This window comes from Vicugna pacos, chromosome 3 (genome assembly GCF_048564905.1).
Source record: "Vicugna pacos chromosome 3, VicPac4, whole genome shotgun sequence".
Taxonomy (NCBI): domain Eukaryota; kingdom Metazoa; phylum Chordata; class Mammalia; order Artiodactyla; family Camelidae; genus Vicugna; species Vicugna pacos.
In genome coordinates this window covers 61,591,035-61,604,969 of record NC_132989.1, presented here as the reverse complement: position 1 = coordinate 61,604,969, position 13,935 = coordinate 61,591,035, and the positions used below count along the sequence as shown (strand labels likewise).

The window sequence follows — 13,935 nt, the reverse complement described above, 5'->3', positions numbered from 1 at the left end:
TTCATCCAGCTCACATGCTTGGGTTTTGTCACGTCATGTCAGAACCTCCACATTACTTAAATAAAGTTTTAAAGTGTGTTAAACAGAAATGCTGATATAAGCCTAAATGTAGCTGTACTTGCTGTTTCTGCTCTAAGTTCATTCTTGGTGGTGGATTTAGTTAAAAGGCCCAGAACAGCCATGCTTAACAGCAAGGAAGCAAAATCCTCTTGGCTTCAATGTGGGCTAGGTACCGGTAAGAGCAGAGGGAACTTGCTGTAGATATGTGAGATAAATACCTTCTCTAGAAATGTCCACATTTCACAGATGCCGTATATAATGTAAAGAAAATATGCTGCATTACAAATAAAGCCCTATTGCCTTTTTTTCCGTGGGCTAAATGCTATTTTATACATTTTAGACACAGCGGCTACGCAGTAGCATTTATGATAGTAATCTGACTCCAACTAAGACCTGCCAGTGATCCTTAAGTGTCCACTGGATCATAATCAAGAATAACCTGGTAAGCATTAAATGACCAAAAAAAGGTGTTTTTGCTGAAGTATTAAATGAATTGATAATAGAGGAAAATGGTCACTTTGACAGAAAATCAACTGAAAATGGCAATAATTGTATGTGCCTTGTATATGAGCATTGTGTATTACATCCAGTGTGCAGTGTGCTATTACTTTAAAAAAAAATAAGAAGTATGGTACCTCTTCTGGATGATATAGCTGCATTAGGAAGTTTTGTAGAATGGGTTATTTTTCCAGAGCACAACATTTAGCCTTTCCACGTGCTTTTTTGGTAGAATTTCTCCTCCTAGTTAAAAACTGGTTTTCAGCACATAACCGCATAATTATTTTTCTGCAACTAGCGATAATTACTTGTTTTGTGTATCTCTACTAGAGTGATTCAGTGTTTGCTGTTCTACCTCATAAAATGCATCTGTATTAGAGGCATGTGAAAAGGAGTATTGACCTTATATAATATATTGCTATATTGGCAGGGCACATAGCCCTAATTCTTTGTAAAAGGCACAAAAGTCTACGTTGCTTTGAGTTTTCTTTTTTGAATGCTATGTGAGTTTTCTGACTAAAGCACAAAACTGGAGGTAACTGAAGACAAGAAACCTCACAACATGGAAATTACTCAGTACACAAAGAAACTCCCTCTCAGATAGATGTACAATGGGCGCCTGAATAAGAAAGGCTGTTGGAGGGATTTGTTTATAGTGGCATCATAAAAAACTCCGGAATCAGTGTTGGTGAGATTTGTCACACCAAAAAAAAAAAAAAAAATCAAACACAGATTTCAAATCATTCAAGAATATCTAATCATTTTATGCCACTCACAAAGCTCTCCACAAAAAAAAAAAGAAAAAAGAAAATTAAGCAGAGCCCCTCCTGCCAGTCTTCTTTTATCTTACAGCAGTCCTTCTCTTTCTCTCTTTTCCTTCCAACTCTTATTTGTCTATGGTTCTCCTTTCTTTCAAGTCCTCTTTAATCCTTGCTTTCCCATGTCCCTCTTTAGTCTTATTCACCAGTGATGCCAATAAAAATAAACATTCTATTTAAAACAAATGAGTCAGAACCCAAAAATACGTGATTGGTGTGTGCCTTATTTTTTACTTTTATTTTTTTAGTACCACAACACCTGTGGAATTCTCTTATATTTAAAATTTTTTGTTACTTTAAAAACAAAATGCAGAGAAAGTAACAGAGAGCTCAAGGACTGTTTAACGTCTCTGGGCTTATTTATAAATATACGTACTGTTAAATGCAGTGAAGTCCTTGTGAGACTGCATTCCTGCTTACTGATCCCAGGGCACAGAAGGAATTAGCTTATCCAGGAAAACTCAAAGTCGTAATTAGTCGTGTGAATTATAATAATCGGGTTTCATCCTACATTTCTTTCTCATGTGGTAATCCCAGTGGGAGTTCTGCATGAAAAGGGACTGCAGGATTGGGCATTATTAATGGTATACCTGTGAAATATGAGTATATTCCCATAGTGCCAATCAATGAAATTATTAAACTGCCCCATCATTTCCCTATACCCTCAACCGATTGAAAAAATATCAATGGATTTTTCAAATTTCAAAAAATTCCATTCTTAGTTTTTAAAAGACTTCTTAAAATTATAAAATAAAGTGGAATTTTCCCCCAATGAAATGTATCTTTTATTCTTGACTTGCTTATAGATATAAGGCAGTAATTAATTTTTATTAAAAAAAGGTTAATAATCGTGTGTTTTAGATAAGTTCCTCCAACAAATAGAAACAAAAGAGTGAGTTAGTAAAGAATCAGTGAAACTCAGCAGAAAGCTATATTTGTTCTCAAGGCTCTCAGATCAGCCATTTTGATTATTAATCAGCTGATTTGATTACCCAGGTTAATCAGACACTTTGTCCACTGAGATGACCAGTTGTTTTAATATATAGACCAAGCCTAAGTTAAAGAAAAAAGTGTAATAGGTTACCAATCCTGAGATGTTGGTGTTTTATCATTTGTAAAACAGAAATACTTCTTTTAAGAGTTACATTATGATGATCTGCTAACCAGGCTTAGAAACATAGGCAAAATGCAATCATAACTGCACATCTGTCTAAAAAAAGCTCAAACCTGTGTAGCTCCAATAACCCTAAAGATTTAGACAGCTGTCCATAAACAGGTGAATGGATAGACAAGCTGTAGTATAGTCAAAGAATGGAATAGTACTCAACAATACAAAAAAAAAAAGAACCATCGATACATTTTATAACATGGAAGAAGCTCAACAAAACAATGCTGAGTGAAAGAAGCAACACCAAAAAAAGAGTACACACATTTATATAATAGTCTAGGAAATTCAAACTAATGTATAGTGACAGAAAGCAGACCAGTCATTGTCTAGAGGAAGGATCAGGAGGCAGGAGTTACAAAAACGTGAGCAAACTTCGGGGGGTGATGGATATGTTACGTGTCTTGATTGTGGTAATGGTTTTCACAGGTGAAGACATAGGAAAAACTTTTGAAAAATACACAATTACATATGAGCAGTGTGTTATATATCAATTTTATCTCAATAAAGCTGTCAAAAATAAATAGACCAATTAGAATGGACATAAAAACCAATCAGAATGGATGCTAGCCATTAAAAAAAAAATTCAGACAGTACATTTCAGAATTCTCTAGGTCCTTATGACCACGTATAGTTGACCATAAAGAATTTGGGGAGTGAGACTGCCCTTTTCAGTTCCTTGCTGATGTTTATGATCCCTGTTTTAATTCAAAGTCATTTTCCATTCTTTTCTGTTAAAAACAGAGATAGTCCTAAATGAGGTGAGCACAACACATTTTGGATTTTGTCTCTAGTGTTTCTACAAACTGTGTGACTGAGGGCAGGTGACTAAATCAACACTCAGGACAATTGTTCAAGGTAGAGGTAAACTGAAAGGTACTTCCTTCTGGAAAAAATAGGGTCCAACTAGTAAGCATTTCCATTTCACAATTGTGTTTTGTCACAACATCTCCAAAGTTTTCTCTTCCCTTTCTTTACTACTTTGTGTGTGATAAAAATGGAATGAGGAGGCAAATGGGAGGGATATTGTTAGCAAAATAGCAAAATTATCTGAATAGATCTGCCTCAAGTAGGTATCACTATGTGAGCCGATCAACTCCAATTTGCTTCAGCAAAAATTTATTAAAATCCACAATAAGGTGCAAAATCACTACATTGCAACTCCATTCTGGAATGGAAGGTGACTAAGTTACCTGTCAGGGTACCTTGTGTCATACAGAGTAAAATACTGAGATAACTCCAGGTTGTTATTTTTATTTTTCTATTTTTATTATAGTGTATATTGTGTTTATTTACTTACAACATTTTAAATGCACAACTTGAGTTAGATCAGTGCCAATCTCAGGGACAAAGGGAAAATAGCCCTACATAATTTTTAAGAACCTCAGGGACTCAGCTAAAAGTCAATAAACATATGGGTAAAAAGACTAGAAGCAAATTGAATATACGTGCAAATTGACATTTTACTAAAAGAACATGCTTAAAACTTTATGTTTATCAAAACATATGTCAATGAAATTGAAACTGAAACCTATTCAGCAAGTAGAATGTATAACTGAATGCAGGAATACACATGTCTTACATGACCTGAAATGCAAACGTTTTTCCATCTTGTCATATTATGATTTATTATTCTGATTTTAGAGATATATTAAAATGTGTTAATAGAGACTTAGGTACATTTCAGTTTTTAACAACGTCCATCTGATACCATCAGCAGATTGGCCAAGATGGTGAAGTAGAAAGACCCTGGGCTCACCTCCTCTTGTAAGCAAACCAAAGCCATGACTATCTGCAGAACAACCATGGATAAGAAAGACCAAAACCCACACCTACCAGAAAAAATCTTCTACAACTCAAGACATAAAGAAGAAACTACAGAGAGACAGGTAGGAGGGGTGGACTCACAACTCACCCTGGGGCCAGAGACACTGGCAGCAGCCATATTTGGGAAGCTGGCAGGCACCATCATGGGACCCACTCTCTAGCTCATTAGCACCAAGGCCTTGCCCCACCCTACTGCCTATAGGCACCAGTGCTGGGATGCCTCAGGCTAAACAACTAACTGGGAGGGGACAGAGCCCCACTCATCAGCAGACAGGCTGCCTAAAGACTTCCTGAGCTCACAGCTGCCCCAGACAGGCCTCTACCTATGACTCTGCCCACAAGATGGCCAAGACCCAGCTCCATTCACCCGTGGGCAGGCACCAGCCCTGCCGTCTGGGGAGCCTGCTGTAGCCTCTAGACCAGTCTCACTCACCAGAAGGCAGACATCAGACACAAGAAAACTACAATCTTGCAGCCTGTGGGTCCAACCTGCCTACAGCCAGACCCTAACCTGATACAAGCTGGGCCCTGAGATCAGCTGGGCCCTGGCCCTGCCCACTAGCAGGCCAACACAAGCTTTGGAACACCCCAGACCCCATACTCAACTGTGTCAGGAGCCAGGACCCTCCACCAGCAATCTGTCATCAGCTCTGGGAACCCTGGGCCCTACAGCCAGACTCCAGGACCCAGCTCTGCCTGCCAATAGTCCAGCACTACCTCAGGGCCTGGCTTTACTTGTCAGTGGGTGGGCAACAGCCCCAGAGTCTTCCTGACATTGACTCTGCCCATCAGTGAGCCAGCACAAGCCCTGCGCCCCCAGGGTTCTGCATTTAGCCGCCTTGTGACCAGGCCCCACTAACCAGCAGCCAGCAGCATCCACACAAGGCAGGGCCTGGCAGCCAGCTGAGCCAGGGACCAACCAAGCCTACCAGACTGCCCACATAGCCAGCCTGCCACAACAGAAGGACCCATGCAGCCCTCTTAGGGAGAATCCCTAGAACACATAGCTTGGGTGGTGAGAGGGGAGGGCATTGCTGGCACCCATAGGACATCTCCTACAGAAGGTTACTTCTCCAAGGTCGAGAAACGTAACTAACCTACCACATACATAAAAATACGAATAGCAACTTAGACAAAATGAGGTGGCAGAGGAACATGTTCCAGACAAAGGAACAAGATAAAACCCAAGAAGAAAGAACTAAGTGAGGCGGAGACAGGCAATCTCCCTGAGAAAGAATTCAGAGCAATGACTGCAAAGATGATGAAAGAACTCGGGAGAAGAATGAATGCACAGAACAAGAAGCTAGACGTTTTCAATAAAGAGTTAGAAAATATAAAGAACAACCAGAGATGAAGAATACAATAAGTGAAATGGAAAAAACACTAGAAGAAAGCAATAGTAGACTAAATGATATAGAGGAACAGACAAGTGAGCTGGAAGACAGAGTAGTGGAAATCATGGCCACGAAACAGAAAAAAGAAAAAAGAATAAAAAGAAACAAGGGCAGTTTAAGAGACCTTTGATACAACACCAACTGCACTACTATTTCCATTATGGGTCCCAGAAGGAGAAGAGACAGAGAAAGGGGCTGAGAATATATATGAAAATCTAATAGCTGAAAACTTCCCTAACCTGGGAAAGGAAACAGACACCAAACTCCAGGAAATGCAGAGAGTCCCATATAGGATTAACCAACAAAGGGACACACTAAGGCACATTGTAATTAAAATGACAAAAATTAAAAATAAAGAGAATATTAAAAACAGCAAGGGAAAAGCAACAAAGGACACACAAGAGAACACTCATCAGTCTATCAGCTGATTTTTCAGCAGAAACTCTGCAGGCCAGAAGGGAGTGGCACAATATGTTGACGTCATGAAAGGGGGAAAACTTACAACCAAGAATACCCTACGAAGCAAGGCCCTCCTTCAGACTTGATAGAGAAATCAAAAGCTTTACAGACAAGCAAAAGCTAAAAGAATTCAGCACCACCAAACCAGCTTTATAACAAATGTTAAAGGAACTTGTACAGGCGAAAAAAGAAAAGGCCACCTAGAAACAAGAAAATTATGAAATGAAAGAGCTCACCAGCAAAAGCAAACATGCAGTAAAGGTAGGAAACCATCCACACACAAAGCTAGTAGGGAGGTTAAAAGACAAATGTATTCTATATCCACAATAAGCAGTTAAGGGGTATACAAAACAATTACAGGTAAAATATGATCTCAAAGACAATAATCGTCATGGGAAGAGAGTACAGACACAGGTTTTTTGTTTTGTTTTTTTAAATGGAGGTACTGGGGATTGAACCCAGGACCTCGTGCATGCTGAGCATGCCCTCTACCACTGAGCTATGCTCTGAGCTCCAATGCAGGTTTTTAAAATGCGTCTGAAATTAAGTGATCAGCAACTTAAAGGAATCATATAGAGAAAGAGAGACTGCTATACAAAAACCTCATGGTAACTGCAAACCAGAAGTCTGTAATAGGTATACAAACAAAAAAAGAAAAAGGAATCCAAACAACACTAAAGATAGTGACCGAATCACAAGGGAAGAGAACAAAAAAAAGAAGAAAGGAACTGTGTCCTTCTTTTTGCCAGGGTCAATCCTCATGCCTCTTGTTAGATTTCAGAAATAAGATTTGCATAAAGAAAAACGTGCTATTGATCTTGGACATAAACTTATACCTTATCTTATATTGGTATATAATTAATTCCTGAATTTTAAACCTATATGTAATAGCTATGATTATCATTTTTTTCTGGATAGTTTTTCAAAATGGAAAAAAAGTAAGTTCAGCTTTGTACTTTGTCCGTGTCTCCTATTTTTATTTTTTGAGTATCCTTTCCTTCCTCTTTCCTTCTCTCATTATCTTGCCAATGACTTTTTTCCTGCTGTTGTTAGTATCAGTCAGTGACCAAGACATTGCCTTAACTCTGAAGATGCAGTTGCTTTACCCAACTCCCCTCACTGTTTCTTGACCATCTTTAGGGTTAAAAGAGCTCTTCAGATACATCAACTGTCTCTCTACAGTGTCTGTGAGATTTTTTGTTTGTTTGTTTGTTTGTTACCGCTTAGTAGAAAATGTTAGCTTTAACCAGGACCAGTTCAGTGATAAAGAAACTTAGGTTTTTAGGAGGCTCCACCACTGCATCCCCCGACCTGATTTCTATGTTCCATATAATCTAATGAGATGAGTACACTTCCTTTCTGTTCAGACTACTGGGGAAGGGATCCAAATCAAGCTGTTTTGAAGCCAATACGTAGAGGGGAAACCTCGGGTCCTGGAACTGGGGACTCTTGCTAGAAAAACACAAAGGATCTTTTGGTATTGAGATGAGGATCATTGAAAAAGCTGACTTCTCTTTGTGCAATCATCTCTAGGTGTTCAACTGTGTCTTCCTGCGGTTGAGATGCTTGCTCAGTCAACTTCCCATCTGTGCCACACTCCTTACTAGAAGGGAGATCTAACTTGGCCTCATATTTATCATACTTCATGGCCACGTTCCAAATGTCTATGTTTTTCTATCTGTATATCTTGGCAAAAATCTGCCCTACCCATCTCATGGGATTTTCTTCAGAACCCAATGTTAGAATATGCATGAAATCCCTTTCAAGCTATAAAGTATGATAAAAATGTGAGATGGTTGTACAGGAGACAATGTGACACTAGAAACTGATGTATTATAGCTGTATCAGCCAGAGACACAGTGGTTGATTCAGAGCCTTCATTGTTTGTGCAGATATGCTTTTTCAGTTCACCGGAAATCAGATCATCAGGTGGGATCAACAAGCTGCTCCTTGAGATGTATGCAGGAGGAAATATTAAGAGAATTTTTCAGCACTGAACCATTTGGACATGGAGAGTCTTAGGAGAAAAAAAAAATCCTGTCTTCTCAGAAGATATGTGAAAAATGTCTAAGGACAAGCCATTCAGACGATAGCTTTAACAAGCTCTATCCTCTATTAACTTTCCACACACCTGCTCTCCTGGAAACTTAAAGACTCTCCTTTTTCTCTCATTGATCCATTAATATAAAGTCATTTTTTGAAATCACTGTAATAAGTAATTATAATGGGTTTATTAATTAATGGCTATTATAATCATTATTAATTACTCTTTACTATTATCATTTCATACAATCCATTCCTTAACTCTTCATCTTTAGAAAGATAGCATTCAGAATCACCCCTAAGGACAATGGAACTCACAAAATCAGTTTTAAAAGAAATAAAAATATTTAGCATTTCAGAATGAAGAGCTAAACAGACCTTGCAGATCTCCATGTTTATTTTGCCTTCATTAGGTTAAATTTCATAAAATTGGAAACATCAATACAATTTCCAAATTCTGCTTTGTTCATTGCTTTTATTTATCAACTATTCAAGGAATATGATCTCAAATTTTTAATTATATAGATCTTTAACATTTGGATAGACAATAAATAATTTTACCTACTTTCACTAAAATTTTTACAAAATACAAAATTAAGAGAAGGTAATTTTTCTTAAACCCAGAGCATGTAAACTATTTGCAAGAAATTGATGTTGATTGGAAAACAAAATATTATTTTAATCTACATCCAAGGAAAGTTATTGGAGTATTTTAGAATATTCCAAGTTCCATATATATATTTTAGCTAAAATGATATCCTTTGCTATACATTATTTATCTGTAATTAATTATTTTTATAGCTTATTTACTGTTCTATCCAAAGATCAACATATCATGTCAACATTTCTCTAATACCATTGTAAGTGGCGAGAACAAATTGTACAGAATCCTGCTTCAAAGTAATCAAAATTATACTATGGAGAAGCCTGATGTAGCCTAAGCAGGTATTATGAGCAGAGACAGAGGGATATGGGTTAAAGGCAGTTCTCTGAATTAAGGAATCCTAGAATGAAGTTGAGGAAGGGAAGATGCAAAAGACATACAATTAGACATAAATATTACCTTTACCCCAAATAACTAACTCAGTCATTCCCTTTTTTAACCATTGGCTCAATTCAGCAATCTCCTACTTTGATACACAGCTGAAATGTTTTACCCCCACTTCTTGAGACCATGTATCTCAAGAAAGATGCTACATGACATCTTTTAAGATGCCATTATGCAAATAGCAGCAAGTATACACCTGGTCCATTAAAAATGGTCTGTGTAAGAAATAAGATATTCTGTAGAATCCTATGAATCCTGCTACTGCCACTTGGTTTGTTTCAATAGTTGCCAATCCTTGGTTCTTGTTCTTACCTCAGTCTTTGGCATTTCCTGTATGATTCTTGGTAATCATTTTTAGCTGCTCTCCATCATCCCCCTGAACATAACACCTGCTTGTTCTTTATTGGTTCCTCCAACTGCCTTCTTCCTGCAGTCTTGCTGAACCTGCCCCATGTTCTGCATGGTCTGAGAACTATGTCAAGCATCCTCCTTTATCTATGTTAGCATGTGTATTTGATCAATTCAGGAAAACAAACAGTTTATGTTAGTATGTAGTTGTCCATCTGGAAGGCCAATTAGGAAACTGCTGCATAAAATAGTCAAAATATTATGAGATTCAGAACTAAAATGGTAGCTGGAGGTTGGAAACATGATGGGTTTAAGAGCTACTGAAGAGACAGAATTAACAGGATTTGATGACTGGCTGGATAATAGAGCTAAAGGAGAGAGAAAATCCATGAATCATGCCTTAATTCTGCCTCAAGAAATGGAGGTAATCATGAACACATTTATTGAAATGGGAAACACAGGAGGAAGAGCAAATTTTAGGGGAGTGAGATGTGATGAATTCAGTTTCAAATAACTGAATTATAGGTGTGTCCATAAGACATCTAAGTTGTGATGTCCAGGGTGCAAATAAATTCAGGGTCTACAGATCAGGCAAGAAATCTGGCATGAGGATACATATTTGAGAATAGAATATTTTAAAAAGACTAAATGATCAAAAGTGTTAAAAAGAAAAAAGTCAAGAAGTCACACAGGATAAGAACTGAAACCCATTGGGTTTACCACAAGAGGCTGTTGATGAACATGACTGATAAGAGTTTTAATGCAATGGCGGAGCATAAGCCAGAATTCAGAGGACGCAGCAGTTAATGGAAAGTGAGGGATGGGAATGTCTTATCTTTACAGTGAGAACAGTGGATTTTTATCTCATCTCAGGATTAAGAACCAGAATTACTTACATATTTTCTAAAAATTTAAAATGAAGTCTTCTACCTCTCTTCCACATCCATTCTCTATTCTTTCTCCTAGGTACCTCTGTTGAGGCAGTTTATTTTATCTATTTATTTTTAAAATATATTTTTACAGAAGCATAGTCAGTTTACAATGTTGTGTCAATTTCTGGTGTACAGCACTGTGCTTCAGTCACATAGGAACATACATACATTCATTCTCATATTCTTCTTCACCATAGGTTATTACAAGATATTGAATATGGTTCCCTATGTTATACAGTATAAACTTGCTGTTTATCTATTTTAAGGCAGTTTATTTTAAAGAGAGAATGTATGTGAAATACTTAACACAAAGCCTAACATAGTAAATGCTCAAGGAATATAATTATAGGCATTCCTAGTTATCTGAATGTAATCCACTTCTGAAAACATACGGGAAGGCAAATTTTTGTGTAGCAAAGCAAATATGTTATTATTTTAAATGGGAAGAACAATAATGCATTCTTAGTACATGTAAAAAACCCACCCAGTTCCCCTAAACATCATTAAAACACTCTTAGACATCTATATAATAATATACTAAGGATTTATGGATAGTAAAAAACACATAATACTTCCTTATTTAACACTTAATGAACACATTAGTGAATATGTTGGTGTGGTTTGCAGACAGTATCAGGTACAGATTGCATTTTCCTTCTCCGCTGCAATATGTGTTCTAATGTAAATAAGCAAGAAGATAATATGTAAAAAATTACATATTGAATGCAATTAACATAACAAAATAAAATAAACAAGTGAGGCCATTTTTTAAAAAATGGTTACTTTCTAGAGTGAGTTTAGTGATGCGGGAGACGTTTTCACTTAATAATGCAGAACACCTTCAAACCAGACAAACACAAAACCCTGTGGAATTCAGGGAATATCTGAGATGTGAATGCAACATATTCTGATCCTCTTATACAGCTCTCTGGAAACTGGAGATTCATTGTAACAATTAGATTCAAACACTAAACTGGGGGTAAATGTTTTTTTAAAGTTGCCAATACTATTATTAGTATGTCGCCACATGGTGTAACTGGAGAGGGTTATTATTATGGGACATGAGAAAAGTGGAGCAGTGATTTTCAACTGGGAGTGATTTTGCCTCCCCAGGGACATTTGGCAATGTCTAGGGACATTTTTGGTCATCACAAAATATGTGGTCCAGGACAAAGGATGCTACTAAACATCCTACAATGCACAGGACAGACCCCCACAACAAAAATAGCCCAGCCCAAAATGCCAGCAGTGCTGAGGTTTAGAAAAAGAGTGAAATCAAACCAGTATTTCAGTGGAAACCTCAGCTGGAACAAGGAACAGACTGAATATTGCAAAATCAGAAGTCAGAATGAATTGATGTTATTAGCATAGGGAACTATAAAGTGGATCTTTTTCATTAACAGTACTAATAAAGAAAAGAAAAGGAGCTACTTTGGGAAGGGACTATGTGGAAAAATATTAAGTTTAGTTTTTACCATGTTATATTTCAGGTATGGATGGAACATCCAAATGCATGAGATAATTTTAATTAGTGTAGAAGCTTTGGTCTAAATTTTCTGGTTAATCTTTTAAAAAAATATTTATATACTCTTCAGGTAATAAGTCAACTAATACAGCTGAGCTCTCACTCGTACCATAGATCATACGTTTTTCACATCAATCTCACTTAATCTTCAAGGAATCACTGGAGAATGGTAATACTACCCCATTTTATGGATGAGAGAAATGAGGCTTAGCTATATTAAGTGACTAAGGTCATACAGCTACTAAATGGTTGTGCTAGGATTTAAATCAATGTCTTTAACTCTAAGTCCTGAGCTTTTTGCTGAAATAGTTTTCTTTTGGTATTCATGCATGCTCTGGTCATTTCAGACAATCTCCTACAACCGTACCTTTAACTGAGCTTAATATATAAATTCCTCTGGCTACAACACAGACACACACACACACACACACACACTTTTTAAAGTACATTTTTTTCTTCTTATAAAAATAATACATGTTAATGTAGAAGTCTGGAAAACAAAAAAAAGCATATGTGAAGAAGGTAAAAATTATCACGTAATTTCACCACTTAGGAATATTTACTACTTTCAGCTAGTGATTTGAATTTTTACTGTTTTTCTTTTGCTCTTTTGCTTTGTTGACGGTTACGCTGATGTACAGTGACAATTCTAAACTGAATCATGAAGAATTAGAAAGAGGAGACGAAAGGAAAGAGGGTACAAAAATTAGAGAATTAGCTCTCAAATTCATAAAGAAGAAACTTGAGTGAGTTGGGGGTGGGGAGAGGAGGGAGAGAGGATAATTTCCCGAACCTCTTTTTGCCCAAGGAGTACAAGGAACCTGATAAATCTTAGTTCATCTGTCATCGCTGTTCTCCGCTAATGGCAAGATTAAATGGAAGCTACACTCTCCTGAGTGCTTATCATTTGCAAAGCAGTACTAAGAGCTTTACTCACATTATCTCATCTTATCCCCGCAGCAACCTTGGGTAGGATATTATTATTTCTAACTTAGAGAAGAAGCTTAGGCTTCAAGAGGTTTTAAAAACTTGCCAGGTTCCACATCTGGCTAGTGGAGAAGTGAGCATTCAAAACCAAATCTGTCTGGCTACGGAGGCAGCCTACAGAGGCTGAAGGGAATTAGGTATAGAAAGTACGTAATTCAGGAAAGCGAGGGCGGAGCTGAAGGAGGTCTTGCGATCACTGGCATGGAACACTTTTTCCTGGTTACTAGCTCTGACTTCCTTTTCTTTTCCATTTGTAGGAGCGAGTTGATATTTGGCCTCTGAAATGTGGTCCCAAGCTTGGGTCACTGGATACTTTAGTGTGTGATGAGGAATGCACGTGGGAAGACTATTATGTGCCTGACACACAGTAGGCTCTCACTGGTGTGCTGAATGAATGACCCGAGGGAGGGGACTCCAGCAAACCGAAGGTCATTTCTCTGGAGCAACTTTCATAATAAGCTGGGCCAAACTCCTACTGAAGTTTACCACTTACTTATTTAGGATAGTCGAATTTCAACAGATGGGGGCTGACCGAAATTACCTTTCCCTGCTAGCTTGCTTAAAATTAGACCACTGCTCTTGGAAAAAAGAACATTAGAGTTTAAAATTGTATGATGACAAATTATCACATTTTGGCTCAAATTTAAAATAAATAAATGTATTCCTTTGCTTTTGACAAAGTGTTTGGAAAACATAGTCTTTGGCTTTGAGTTTTAGGTTGTAAAATGAAGCTGTTGTGGACAAATAAATAATAGTAGAGCTATTTTCCCGGCTAGGCTTCTAGGTTAGAAATATTCCACATATCTGTGGAAACATGCTCTCCCGGTAAAA

General features: G+C 37.4%; 1 long non-coding RNA gene across 1 annotated transcript in view; it reads left to right on the top strand.

Moving 5' to 3' along the window:
- The window catches only part of LOC107034348 (uncharacterized), a 128,855-nt gene that overhangs the window by 97,308 nt on the left and 17,612 nt on the right, over positions 1–13,935 (top strand). The window contains exon 6 of the long non-coding RNA XR_012071339.1: positions 4,259–4,430. This is a non-coding gene — a long non-coding RNA (uncharacterized lncRNA). The remainder of the gene's footprint in view (positions 1–4,258; positions 4,431–13,935) is intronic.